Below are 12,762 nucleotides of genomic sequence, written 5' to 3'. Positions count from 1 at the left end.
AACCATGTCATACCTACATTAAACTAGAGATAATAGACAATATTGGGTGATCAAACAAGAGGTGACAAGATAATCCTGGAAACATGTCATCTTTTCAATATCAGTGATTGGAAAAGATCTAAAATATTAAATATAGAAGGGTTGCACAATAAAAGGGAAACACTGGCCAATGTAAGGATTAGGGTTTCACCCCCATATATGCAAGGTCTGGTGGCCAGCCTTTACTCATAGCTCATTCCACAATTAAGAGCAGAGTGTTGAATCATATAGTGACCTTTGCACTGTTCTGCAAGAAAAAGGGTTTAGAATCATTTTGGCGACTGTGCAGGACTTGTCTCTGTAGTTCCCAAAATGTACTGATGCTGTACTCGCCACAAAAGTTGTCCTGTAACAAGAAGTCCTGTAATAAATGTGTCACTGTTGCTTTGGTCCACCAGATGTCGCCATTGTTCCCCCAGTGCCTGTTAGGAGTAATTGCTGCCACCTGTGTTCCATTCCCCCAGTGTCTATTTATTTAAGTTCCCTTGCTCTGCAGTATCTTTGCTTGTTTATTCCCCCCCCCTACTGTTCAAACAGACGTTTGTCCGGCATTTCTCTGTGTATCTAGCCCTGTTTGCAAATCTAGTGAAGATGTTTGTTCATAAATAAAAATAAATCCTTTTCAAAACGTTTTGGATTTCCACTTTGTTTTTTAGAGACTTTGAAGTGTGTTGTTTTTTTTTTTTTATTTTATAAAAAAATATATACATTTAAACTGTTCTGACCCTGATTAGACATTTCCTGTTTCAAATGCATCCTAAATAAATGTGTCCTGTGACGTTCACTGGGATTTAAAAAAAAAAAAAAAAAAAAGTCAATTTAATGATGATCTCGCCTTTAACAGAGGGGTGATCGGGTTTTTTTGCACAGTGGCTGGTCCTAAGCTGTAAAACAACCTATACCCTATATATATAAAACCTATATATGGCAGTCAAGGGTACCCTCTGTCCCCCAGCAAGTAACCGCTGATTTGTCCTATAATGCTAGTTAAAGTGTATATTTAAAAAAATTATGTAAGGCAAAATATACCCTGTTAAAATGTGTAGTATGACGACTACCTAAACATTCTGCCATCACCTACAGACTCTAATGTAGGTGGCATCATATTACCCAGTTAGTGGAGACCAGTAATGTGGGTGACTTAATGGTTTAAACACCAAAAGATTTAGCAGCCAATTATCTATTGTTACCTGCACAGTGATGGTATGGATTGACTTCCTATTAAACATTGTCTCCTTCATTGATTGAAGGAGCTTTAATTGGAATGTGGGTTCCATTAATGCACCCAACTGCAAACAAAATTGGAAAATGTTTCTGAAAAGGAAAGTTAATGATCGTGGCTGTTTACAATATGGATATATGGATAGATTAAGAAGTGTTATGTAACTAAAATTATCTCATAGAATATCATAGAAAGAACAAACCCACCACTGGAATTCCTCTTTAATGACTCTTAGTGGTTTATGGCCAGGAAACTGCACAAAAGTGTGTTGGAATTGTTTGAGTGTACAAACTGCCCTACACACAGTTGCCTTTCCCACATGTTTAGCATTACCTATTATACAAAAAAAACAAAGGCCAATGCACAAAACGTGCTGTGTTCAGCGCTGATTTGTTAAATAAATGATCGATCCTAAATTTCAACATTGTATTATTCAGGCTGCAAGGGTCCCTGGTGGTCTAGTGGTTAGGATGCGGCCCTCTCACTGTTGCGGCCCGGGTTCGATCCCCGGTCAGGGAACCAACCCCAGCCACTCTCAGTGCCATCCCAAGCCCCGATAAAAGGGGAGGGTTGCGTTAGGAAGGGCACCAGCGTAAAAACATGTTCCAAATCAAACATGCAGAGGTTCCGCTGTGGCGACCCCTAATGGGAGAAGCCGAAAGAAAGTTTTTTATTATTTAGGCTGCAAAATATCAAAGCACACTGTTTACTTTTAATAATAGTATTTTTTTCTTTCAATTAGCTGTTGTAATGATGAGTTTCGTAGCTACTACTTAGGACTGCTGATTTTTTAAGAATTAAGAAGAAAAACAATCTTATTTTAATTGAATTATCTATCATGAGATAAACCACAGTGATGTTCAGACTGACTGCTGGGCTAAGTACTGTCCTGACTGACACTGAAAATGATAATGATCTCCCACTTTAAAATGTAGCACAGTGTAGATACGCTGTTTGTTTATGACTTTACGCTTATGTGAATATCTGATGCTGGTCAGTGGGAATTGAGTAAAAAAATAAAGGTGAAAGTGGTATTTCCCAAATCCTGAACATGGGCTACATTATAGTTACATTTACATTTACATTTGTGGCATTTATCAGACGCCCCTATCCAGAGCGTGCTTTAAATCTCTAGTAATGAATAAATCTACACTGGTACGCAAGATTACAAACTTAATATAAATATAACTCGAATTCTACAAACTTGGAAAGTGCTAATTTAGGTATTTAAGGAAGAGGTAGGTCTTCAGTCGTCACTTGAAGATAATCAGGGACTCTGCTGTACGGACATCTAGGGGAAGTTCATTCCACCACCTCGGTGCCAGAACAGAGAAGAGCCTTGAAGTGTACTTACCTCTCATTCTGAGAGAAGGTGGTACCAGTCGAGCAGTGCTGGAGGATCTCAGACAGCGTGGTGCAGTGCGAGATGTGATGAAGTCACTGAGGTAAGATGGTGCTGGTCCATTTTTGGCCTTGTAAGCAAGCATCAGTGTTTTGAATCAATACGTGCAGCTACTGGAAGCCAGTGAAGGGAGCGCAGCAGTGGGGTGGTGTGGGAGAACTTGGGCTGATTGAACACAAGTCGTGCAGCTGCGTTTTGGATCATTTGCGTGGACGAATAGCGTTCAGGGGATGACCTGCCAGCAAAGAGTTGCAGTAGTCAAGTCTTGAAATGACAAGAGACTGAACAAGCACCTGGGCAGTCTGTATGGACAGAAATGGTCGAATCCTTTGGATGTTATAGAGAAGAAATCGACAAGAACGAGCAACATTAGCGACATGTGGGAAGAAAGACAGTTCATTGTCCATAGCTACCCCAAGGTTACGAGCAGTGGCTGAAGGGGAGAGCAGAGAGTTATGAAGTGTTATTTGAAGATCTTGACCTGGAGATGAATCACCTGGAATGACCAGCAGTTCTGTTTTGCTGGGGTTGAGTTTTAGTTGGTGAGCACTCATCCATGTGGATATGTCTGACAAGCATGCTAAGATCCGAGCAGAAGCTGTTGTAAGGTAGTCAGATCTGTTCATGGTACCAGACCCCGATAACTGCCATGCAACTTCATGAGGCCAGACCCCGAGAACTAACATGCAACAAAACAATAAACCTTCTAATCTGAGGAGAGGATCTCTTTGATCTGAGGAGAAAGCCATTTGTTCAGCTGCCCAGTCACCCATCCTTGAGCCCCCCTCTTTCCCTCCTAGGGAGAAGGCCGAATAATGGAAAGGTGACTGAGAAGATCCCAGAATTCAATTTACTTTACTTGAATAATATATACATTTTACCTTCACATGTTTAGTATCATTTTAAAGGTCTCAGTGTAATTGAAAATATGATTTCAGTCCCATATCAGTAGAACAGACCCCAGGTTTGGGGAAATTCTGTCCTACTGACATAAGGTTTGCCCCAGAGAAGATCCTTACCAGGTGGTCTAGGTGACATTTGGTTTTTAGTCCTGTCCCAAGAAAGGGTGCGCAAAGCTTTATCACTTTGAATTTACAAGTGTTTATGATGGTTTGGGTATTTAAGGAAATTTGGCAAAACAGTCTGGGAAGCATTCGATAGTCAGAACTTCCCACACAGTCCCTGTGTGTCTCTTGCCAGGTATAGTGAACAATTCTTTAGTAAACTGCATTGATAAATTATTTGTTTTAATGTTGATCATGTTATGTAACTTTATTTTATTATTTGTTTTAGATATGACATTTGCTTATTGATTATTGCCTGGCAAATAAATGTTAAATTCTTGATTAACTCTGACATTTCCTGAAATCATTTATATCTAGTTGATTATGTAGTCTGGCGTTACCACAAATCTGTGACCAGGATAGTACAAACTGAAGGCTCATGAACGGATGGAGCATAAAGCACAACGTCTGAGACCTTCTGATTTCTGATTATCTCTGACTTTAGCAAGTTATAACTAAGTGACTTAATACAGTATTCTTTATGCATGAGCAAGCATTGGCGGCCAACTTAAAGAATATTAGTTTACCATTGTATCCTCTGACTAAGGGACAGTCTGGCGAGTTTGTGTCCATGAGCATGTGTAGCGGCTATCACTGACTTAGCAAGTTATGACCAAGTAATTAAATCAATAAATATTAGTTTACCGTTATATCCTCTGACTAAGATTCGGATTGGCCAATGTGCCTCCATGAGCAGGTATAGTTAGCCGAGCACAAGGTTCTAAGCGACTCCAGGACTATAATAAATGATTAATTAAAAAGACGGAATGCTTAGAATAATCTACTAAAATTAAAGAAGAAGTACAACCAATAAGGTGATCAACTTGAATTAGAGCTATTCAAGTTAAATCTTTTTTATAAATTGTCAGATTAGAGGTTAAAAATGGATTAATATAACAATATACAATCTATTTAAGTAATCTTTTACAGCCGCGCTAGAAGGACCAACACGCAGAATACCTTCACCCACACCCGTGGATTCCATCATTGGGCCATTGGGTGGGCACCCTACACCGTGGTATCCGATGGAGGAAAAGAAAAGATGAGTTGAGTGTCATCTGTATAGCAGTAATAAAAAAAACCCAGAGCCTTGTGGGACACCAGTGGTGAGTCTGCACGGGGCAGATGTGGATCCCCTCCATGTTACCTGGTATGAGCGACCTTCCAGGTAGGAAGCAAACCATTCCCATGCTGTTCCGCAGATACCAAGGCTCCCGAGGGTAGATAAGAGAGTCTTGTGGTTGACATTGTCGGATGCTGCTGAAAGGTCCAGGAGGATGAGTACAGATGACAGCTTGGCTGGTCGAGCAGCATGCAGTTTCTCAGAACTCTGTAGAATGTGCTGCTTTGAAGCCAGACTGGTCTGGATCATTGAGGTTGTTCTGTAAAAAACAGTGCGTTCCAGAGTTTTTAGAAAAGAAAGGAGAGACGTGATACCAGTCTGTAGTTTTAATGTCTGATGGATCCAGAGCAGGTTTCTTCAAGATGGAAATGAGCCTTGCCTGTTGGAAGGTAGTTGGCAGATCTTGTGAGATGGTCTAAAGCGTAGTTGAAAGGATTGGATCCAGAGAGCTGTACACACTTCACCACAACACTACACACCTCCTCACAACCCTACACACAAGAACAGCCCTGTACACACATCAGGTTTGAAATCACGTTTAAAAATAGAAGTTTTTAACAGAGTTTTGTGGTTGACTGTGTCAAATGCTGCTGAAAGATCCAGGAAGATAAGTACAGATGACAGCTTGGCTGACCGAGCAGCATGCAGTATCTCAGAAACAGCCAAAAGGGCCGTCTCTGTGGAATGTGCCGCTTTGAACCCAGACTGGCTCGGATCATGGAGGTTGTTCTGTGAGAGATAGACAGACAGTAGGTTAAAAACAGTGCGTTCCAGAGATTTAGAAAGAAAGGAGAGAAGTGATACCGGTCTGTAGTTGTTGATGTCTGATGGATCCAGAGCAGGTTTCTTCAAGATGGGAATGACACTTGCTTGCTTGAAGGCAGTTGGTACATAGCCAGATGTTAATGACCCATTGATGATTGTGGAGATAAAGGGCAGGAGATCTTGCGTGATGGTCTGGAGCGTAGTTGAAGGGATTGGATCCAGAGGACAGGTGGTGGGATTGCAAGATCGGACGACTTGCAGTATCTCATCTTCTGTTAAGGTTGAGAAGCTTGACAGAGACGTAGTGGATTGTTGGCTGTGTTGTGTAGTCATTGTTGGAGAGGAAGTGATAGTGCTCCATATAAACACCTCCATATGGGTTAAATGTCACTTTATCTGCTTTGATTTGATCTAAAGTGTTATAAATGTTCTGGCGACTCACATTTGCATGGCTGCAGGGTTGTATATTTCATAATGCCTTACTGTCTGGACCTTCTAGAAAATAACAAACAAGCTCCAACTAGTCCAGAAAGCAACAGAAGATATGACACATCAGCCATATCTTATCTACACTGCCCTGACTTCCAATCAAACTTATTAGACCAATTATACCAATTATATCAATACACTATACTGTCAATAGTATTAGATATGTGATTTTTCAGCCTTACATTTCACACTTAATCCCAATTTGCTCTTCCTTCCACTCCTCCCTCCAATTCCCTCCACTCTTCTGAGAAAATGTTCAACTAGATTTTGGAGTGTGCTTATGGATATTTGTGTTCATCAGCCACAACAGTGTTACGAAAGGCAGGTACTGATGTGGTTGAGAAGACCTGGGGTGAAGTCAGCTTTCCAATTCGTCCCAAAGGTGTTCAGTAGGGATAAGATCAGAGCTCTATAGCAGGCCACTCAAGATCTTCCTCTCCAAAGCATGCAAACCAGATCTTCAAGGAGCTCATGTTGTGCACAGGGGCAATGGCGTGCTAGAACAGTTTTGGGTTTCCAGGTTAAAGTGAATGTAAAATTGTATTAAAAGACGTCCTGTACAATCAAATGCCTCTGATATTTTGGCAGGTGACCCAATACTTTTGACAATATAGTGTATAATATACCACTACTGAGATCTAAAGCAGTGAACTGTCTCCTGCTGTGATCTAATCCCTGGACTACTGAAAATGTTTAGAACAGCAAAGCAGGTCTTTTAATAGATTAGGTCAAATAAACCAAAAGTATCTCAGAATGGAATAATTGGACACGTCCTCAGTGATGTTACATAAAGTTGGGTGTTTTTGACGTTTATGATGGTGGTACAATTCTCTCTAGTACTTTTATTCTTTTTGTTTTTTTGTCGGTGTGTTTGGTTACCCTACCCGAATAACTTACAATAAAGAAGAACTGCTTAACATTAGGCAGTTCACTCCAGACACTTTTTTTACTCAATCCCGGACAGCGGATTACTTCTCTCGGGCTTCCACTTACACCGAGCGGATCGCGTAACGGAGCTATCGTGCAAAACGAAAGGCGGCGGAATCTGCTTTTACATTAACGAACATTGGTGTACAGTTGTCACAGTGCTGGATAAATACTGCAGCCCAAACTTAGAATCACTGTTCATATACTGTAAACCGTTTTACTCACTGTGGGAATTTTCCTCATTCATTCTGACCGGAGTTTACATCCCACCGCAGGCCAACATGAATGATGCACTGCAAAACCTGGCAAACCAAATATCCGGCTTGGAGCAAAAACATCCGGATTCTCTTTTTATTATCCTTGGAGACTTTAACAGAGCAAAACTAACACTTGACCTTCCAAAATACAGGCAACATTAATTGTCTGACAAGAGAAAAAAACACACTGGATCATTGCTAAACCATTCTTAAGGAAGCATATCGCTCTGTTCTCCACTCCAAACTTCTAAACCACATTCATGCACATCAAGTGACCCAACTGTTAAGCTCCTGAAATTTGCAGATGACACCATGCTCATCGGACTCATCCAAGATGGCGACGAGTCTGCATATGAGCAGGAGGTGAAGCAGCTGGTGCTATGGTGCAGTCAGAACAACCTAGAGCTAAACACACTCAAAACTGTGGAGATGATAGTGGACTTTAGGAAACACCCTTCAACACTACTCCCCCTTACCCCCTCACAATATCCAACAGCCCTGTGTCATCTGTGGAGAACTTCGTTTCTGGGCACTACCATTTCCCAAGACCAGAAATGGGAATCCAACATTCTGAAAAAGTCCTAGCAGAGGATGTACTTTCTACGCCAATTAAGGAAGTACAGTCTGAAGAAGAACAATAGCCTTTATTTGTCACATATACATTACAGCACAGTGAAATTTTGTTCTTCGCATATCCCAGCTTGCTCAGAAGCTGGGGTCAGAGCGCAGGGTCAGCCATGATACGGCGCCCCTGGAGCACGGAGGGTTAAGGGCCTTGCTCAAGGGCCCAAGAGTGGCAGCTTAGTGATACTGGGGCTTAAACCCCGACCGTCCGATCAGTAACCCGGCGCCTTAACCACAGGAGCTGTTGATATAGTTCTACACTGCAGTCATTGAATTTGTCCTGTGCTCATCAATCACCATCTGGTTTGGAGCAGCAACAAAACAGGACAGACTGAAAACAGACTGCAGAAAACAGTTAGAACAGCAGAAAACCCATTGGTGCTCCCCTGCCCACTCTCCAGGATTTGTACCATACAAGAACCAGAAACCGGGTAGAAAAATCACTACTGACCCTTCGCACCCTGGACACAACATCTTTCAGCTCCTCCCTTCTGGCAGGCGCTATAGAACTTTGTTCACCAAAACTGCCAGACACAGGAACAGTTTCTTTCCCCAAGTAATCAGCCTCACTAACAAACTTTCTTTCGGCTTCTCCCATTAGGGGTCGCCACAGCGGATCATTCGCATGTTTGATTTGGCACATGTTTTTAGGCTTGATGCCCTTCCTAACGCAACCCTGCCCATTTATCCGGGCTTGGGACCGGCACTAAGGCTTGTGCAATCCTAATGGCTGGGTTTGGTTCCCTGACCGGGGATCGAACCCGGGCCGCAGCAGGGAGAGCGCCGCATCCTAACCACTAGACCACCAGGGAACCTAATCAGCCTCACTAACAACTGACCATAATTATATTCCTGCTTCATATCTATAAGTACTGCACAGAACTGTCAGTCATCATATTATCTGTATATGTTGCACACACTATGCTATATATTGTACAAAGTTCTATAGTAAACTCTTTATCATACCTGATGCACAATACTGTCATTTGCACTACCATGCACTCACACTTTGGGTACACTACTGATCTGTCATATAACCTGTATCCCTCTTTAATACTCACTGTCTATACTTTCTCACATTGTCTGTTTTGTCTTGTATAGTCCAAGCTGAATGTATAGTTTTTATTTATGTCTATACTTTGAGGGTCACTAACAGCTGGAACCAAATTCCTTGTGCGTGTCAACTTGTCCAATAAACCTGATTCTGAATCTGATATATACTGTATACTCTGGTGGGTCTTGTTAAATCCCAAGTCTCTTCACTATTCAGATACCTTCGACATTTGTACAAACAAACGAGGCTCATTTTCCTTGTCATCTACCTGAACATTAAAATAAGTCATTTTCTTCTGCTTTGATTAAACCTTTAAAGCAGGGAAAATAAAGCCAGTTGACTTGCATAAGCTTTGTGACAGAGGGCATGGATAGAAAAAGCAAAAGTAAAAATAAAAATAGATAGAAAAGGTTTAAAGGGTGTAGAACTTGAAGGATCTATTATATAATACAGATATAATATATTATTTAGATCCCATGAGTATTTGAAAAGTGCCTGCTGAAGTCTATGCACAAGCATAGATTTAAACTCATTATCATTTACATCTGCTAAAGTATTTAAATAAGCTCAGGTGCATGCTAAAAATGTTTCCCAAAAAAGAAATAACCAGGTGAGTTTTAACCATCTGTCTGAGGGACACCAGCACACACAGCATTTTGCTTTTCCCAAATTTCAGGTATCTTTCAGTATTCCGCATTAAAACTCATCATTTTAGTGTCCGTGTAATTTAAAACTACTTTCAGTCATTCTTAGAGTAATGTTTCATCCTACTGTTTCTACTTACTTCCTCCATTCCTGCATGCTCCTTATTAGAAAATGTTTAAATGGAGGGTTACTCTATTTATTAGGGCTGCTGAGGGACTGAGGGATCTTCAAGATCAAATCCATGCAACACCATCTGATCATACTCCTGTTTATCACAGGTAAGGAAAAGCATGTATTTTTGAGCAAGAGAGTTTGAAATATACGTATGTGTTACTACATTATTGCTAATATTAGTAACTATTGGGTGAATAGCAGTTAGTAGTTTTATTTGAAGATTCTGAATGTATCACTGGAAGTTCTGCTGTTTCGAATGTGTTACCTAGAACATCCAAATGGAAATACTTTTTGAACCAATTTAAATCTTTGCTCCACAGGAGTTTTTCCCATCGTCCATGCTGTCTATCGTAAGTACCACCTGATCCTTAATGGAAAAACATGGACTGATGCGAGGACTTACTGCAGGTCCATGTACACTGACTTGGCTACTTTTGAAACTCCTGATGAAATTACCCAACTTCAAAATATAGCAAACAGTCAAAACTGTGCTGATAGCATTTGGATTGGACTTTATAACGACGTCAATAGCTGGCGCTGGTCAATGGGAAATGTGCCTCTAGGAAGTTTTATCAATTGGTATCCCCCAAATCCTGACAACCAGCTTGCAAAACAAAGCTGCGGTGTGGTAAATCCGAATGGCTGGCTTGATAATTCCTGTACAACACTTATGACCTTCATCTGCTTTGATGGTAAGGAGAAAGATCTTCTCCTTAAAGTTATGGTTTCAGACCTGTGTATATTAAGACATTTAAAACCCCCAAAGTTCTTTTTAAGTACAATTTAGGCAGCTACAAAACAAACTAAAAAAGTATGCACACACTTCCAGGAGGTTCTTCTATATATTTTTTTTTTCCAGTTATCCCATTTATACATAAAAGCAGTTGAAATAGTGTTCTTAGTTCGTTTTCACATTAAAAAGTTATTGTAGCTTTAAATGTTTTCATTCAAAAAGGATTTAATAAATGTTTTGAAATGGTTACAGAAAGCTACACTGGTACCAGCAGATATATTTTTATCAAATTGAAATTGACATGGTCCGATGCTCAGAGTTACTGTCGGCAGTATCACACAGACCTGGCAAGTGTGAGAAACTCAAGTGAAAACTCCATTGTGAAATCATTGTCTGTCAGTGGAGCATCTTGGATTGGGCTATTCAGAGATACCTGGAAGTGGTCAGACCAGACAAATGTCACTACTATTTCTTGGCTTGCTGGACAACCAGATAATGCTCTCCAACAAGAAAACTGTGTTTGGTTTGCAAATGGTGGGACTGCTGATGGGCTGTGCTCAGTTTTGCAACCTTTTTTCTGTGAGGCAGGTGAGAGAAATCCCATTCTGACAATATTATTCTTATTATATACTCCGATCAGGCATAACATCATGAACTTCTGCCTAATCTTGTTGGTCCCCCTTTTTGCTGCCTAAACAGTCGTGACCATTCGAGCATTAACAACATTAACTTCTTTAGCAGTTTGAGTTCCCCCATGTACATCACTGACCCTGTCGCTGGTTCACCACTGTTACCTCCAGGAGCACTTTTGATAGATACTGACCACTGAAGACACAGAAACATCCCACAAGAGCTGCAGTTATGTAGATGCTCTGACCCAGTCATCTAGCCGTCACAATTTGTTTTCCTGCTTCTAATATCAACTTATTTGCTGCCTAATAAATCAATCCACCCACTAACAGGTGCCATGATGACGAGATAATCAGTGTTATTCATTTCACCACTTATAATAAAATAATGTCATAATGTTATGCCTGATCCGTGTGTGTGTATATGTATGTATATATATTTCACTGCACTTGTCTTTTATTTATCTATTCATGAGAGTTGTCTTCCACATTCTTTTACATTGCTCATGTTAATATTTCAGAGTTTTAGTTCTACCATTTGCACCTTTTATATTACATCTATCTGCACTTGCATCTTCTCTTTTTAATTACATGATAAAATTTTATTTGAAATGTACATTTTAGTGTGTGTGTGTGTGTATATGTATGTATATATATTTCACTGCACTTGTCTTTTATTTATCTATTCATGAGAGTTGTCTTCCACATTCTTTTACATTGCTCATGTTAATATTTCAGAGTTTTAGTTCTACCATTTGCACCTTTTATATTACATCTATCTGCACTTGCATCTTCTCTTTTTAATTACATGATAAAATTTTATTTGAAATGTACATTTTAGTGTGTGTGTGTGTGTGTGTGTGTGTGTGTGTGTGTCCAGTAATCACAGGACAAATACAAATTATAAAACTGACGGTCCAATTCAATCAGGATGTGGATGATCCTGCAGTAAAGGCGGCCATCTTGGATAAGGTGGGTCTCACCCTCCACTATTCAGATATACTACATTTTGCTCCTCGGTACTGCAGCTATAAGCCGAGTCTTCGTTGCGGAGTGAAACATTAGCCATATGCCTTATTGTCATTTAAATCGTTTTTTACTAATCATTCTCTTGTTCTTTTCTGCAGATTGAGTCGATGGTCCGTGGTCATGGTGCCACTGCAGTAAAATGGAGAAAGCAGCTTAATGGACTGGTGTTTAAAAAGATTCAATAATACTACACTAATACTAATACTTCAGCTGCCCACTTTGGAGAACATTTAAACGCTGTAAACATGTAAATGCTGTCTGCAAAGGGCGAGCGGCATCGTCAAAGATACCTCTCAACCCCAACCACGGACTATTCACCCTTCTCCCATCGGGAGACGCTACAGGTGCCTCAGAGCCGAACAAACAGACTGAAGTATAGCTTTTTTCCTGTGGCTGTTACTGCATTGAACAGCTGATTCAATACTGCATTGTCACTTGTGTATTTTGCGATGCTTATCCACTATCCACCATTATTTATACTGTATTTACTGTATCATACATACATTCATACTTGCTTATAACGATCACGTCATGTGAGTATACTATCTTCTGACATTCTGTCTACGCATAATCTTTTCTCAGTATA

This window comes from Silurus meridionalis, chromosome 28 (genome assembly GCF_014805685.1).
Source record: "Silurus meridionalis isolate SWU-2019-XX chromosome 28, ASM1480568v1, whole genome shotgun sequence".
NCBI classification, from domain to species: domain Eukaryota; kingdom Metazoa; phylum Chordata; class Actinopteri; order Siluriformes; family Siluridae; genus Silurus; species Silurus meridionalis.
This window is presented reverse-complemented; position numbering follows the sequence as displayed.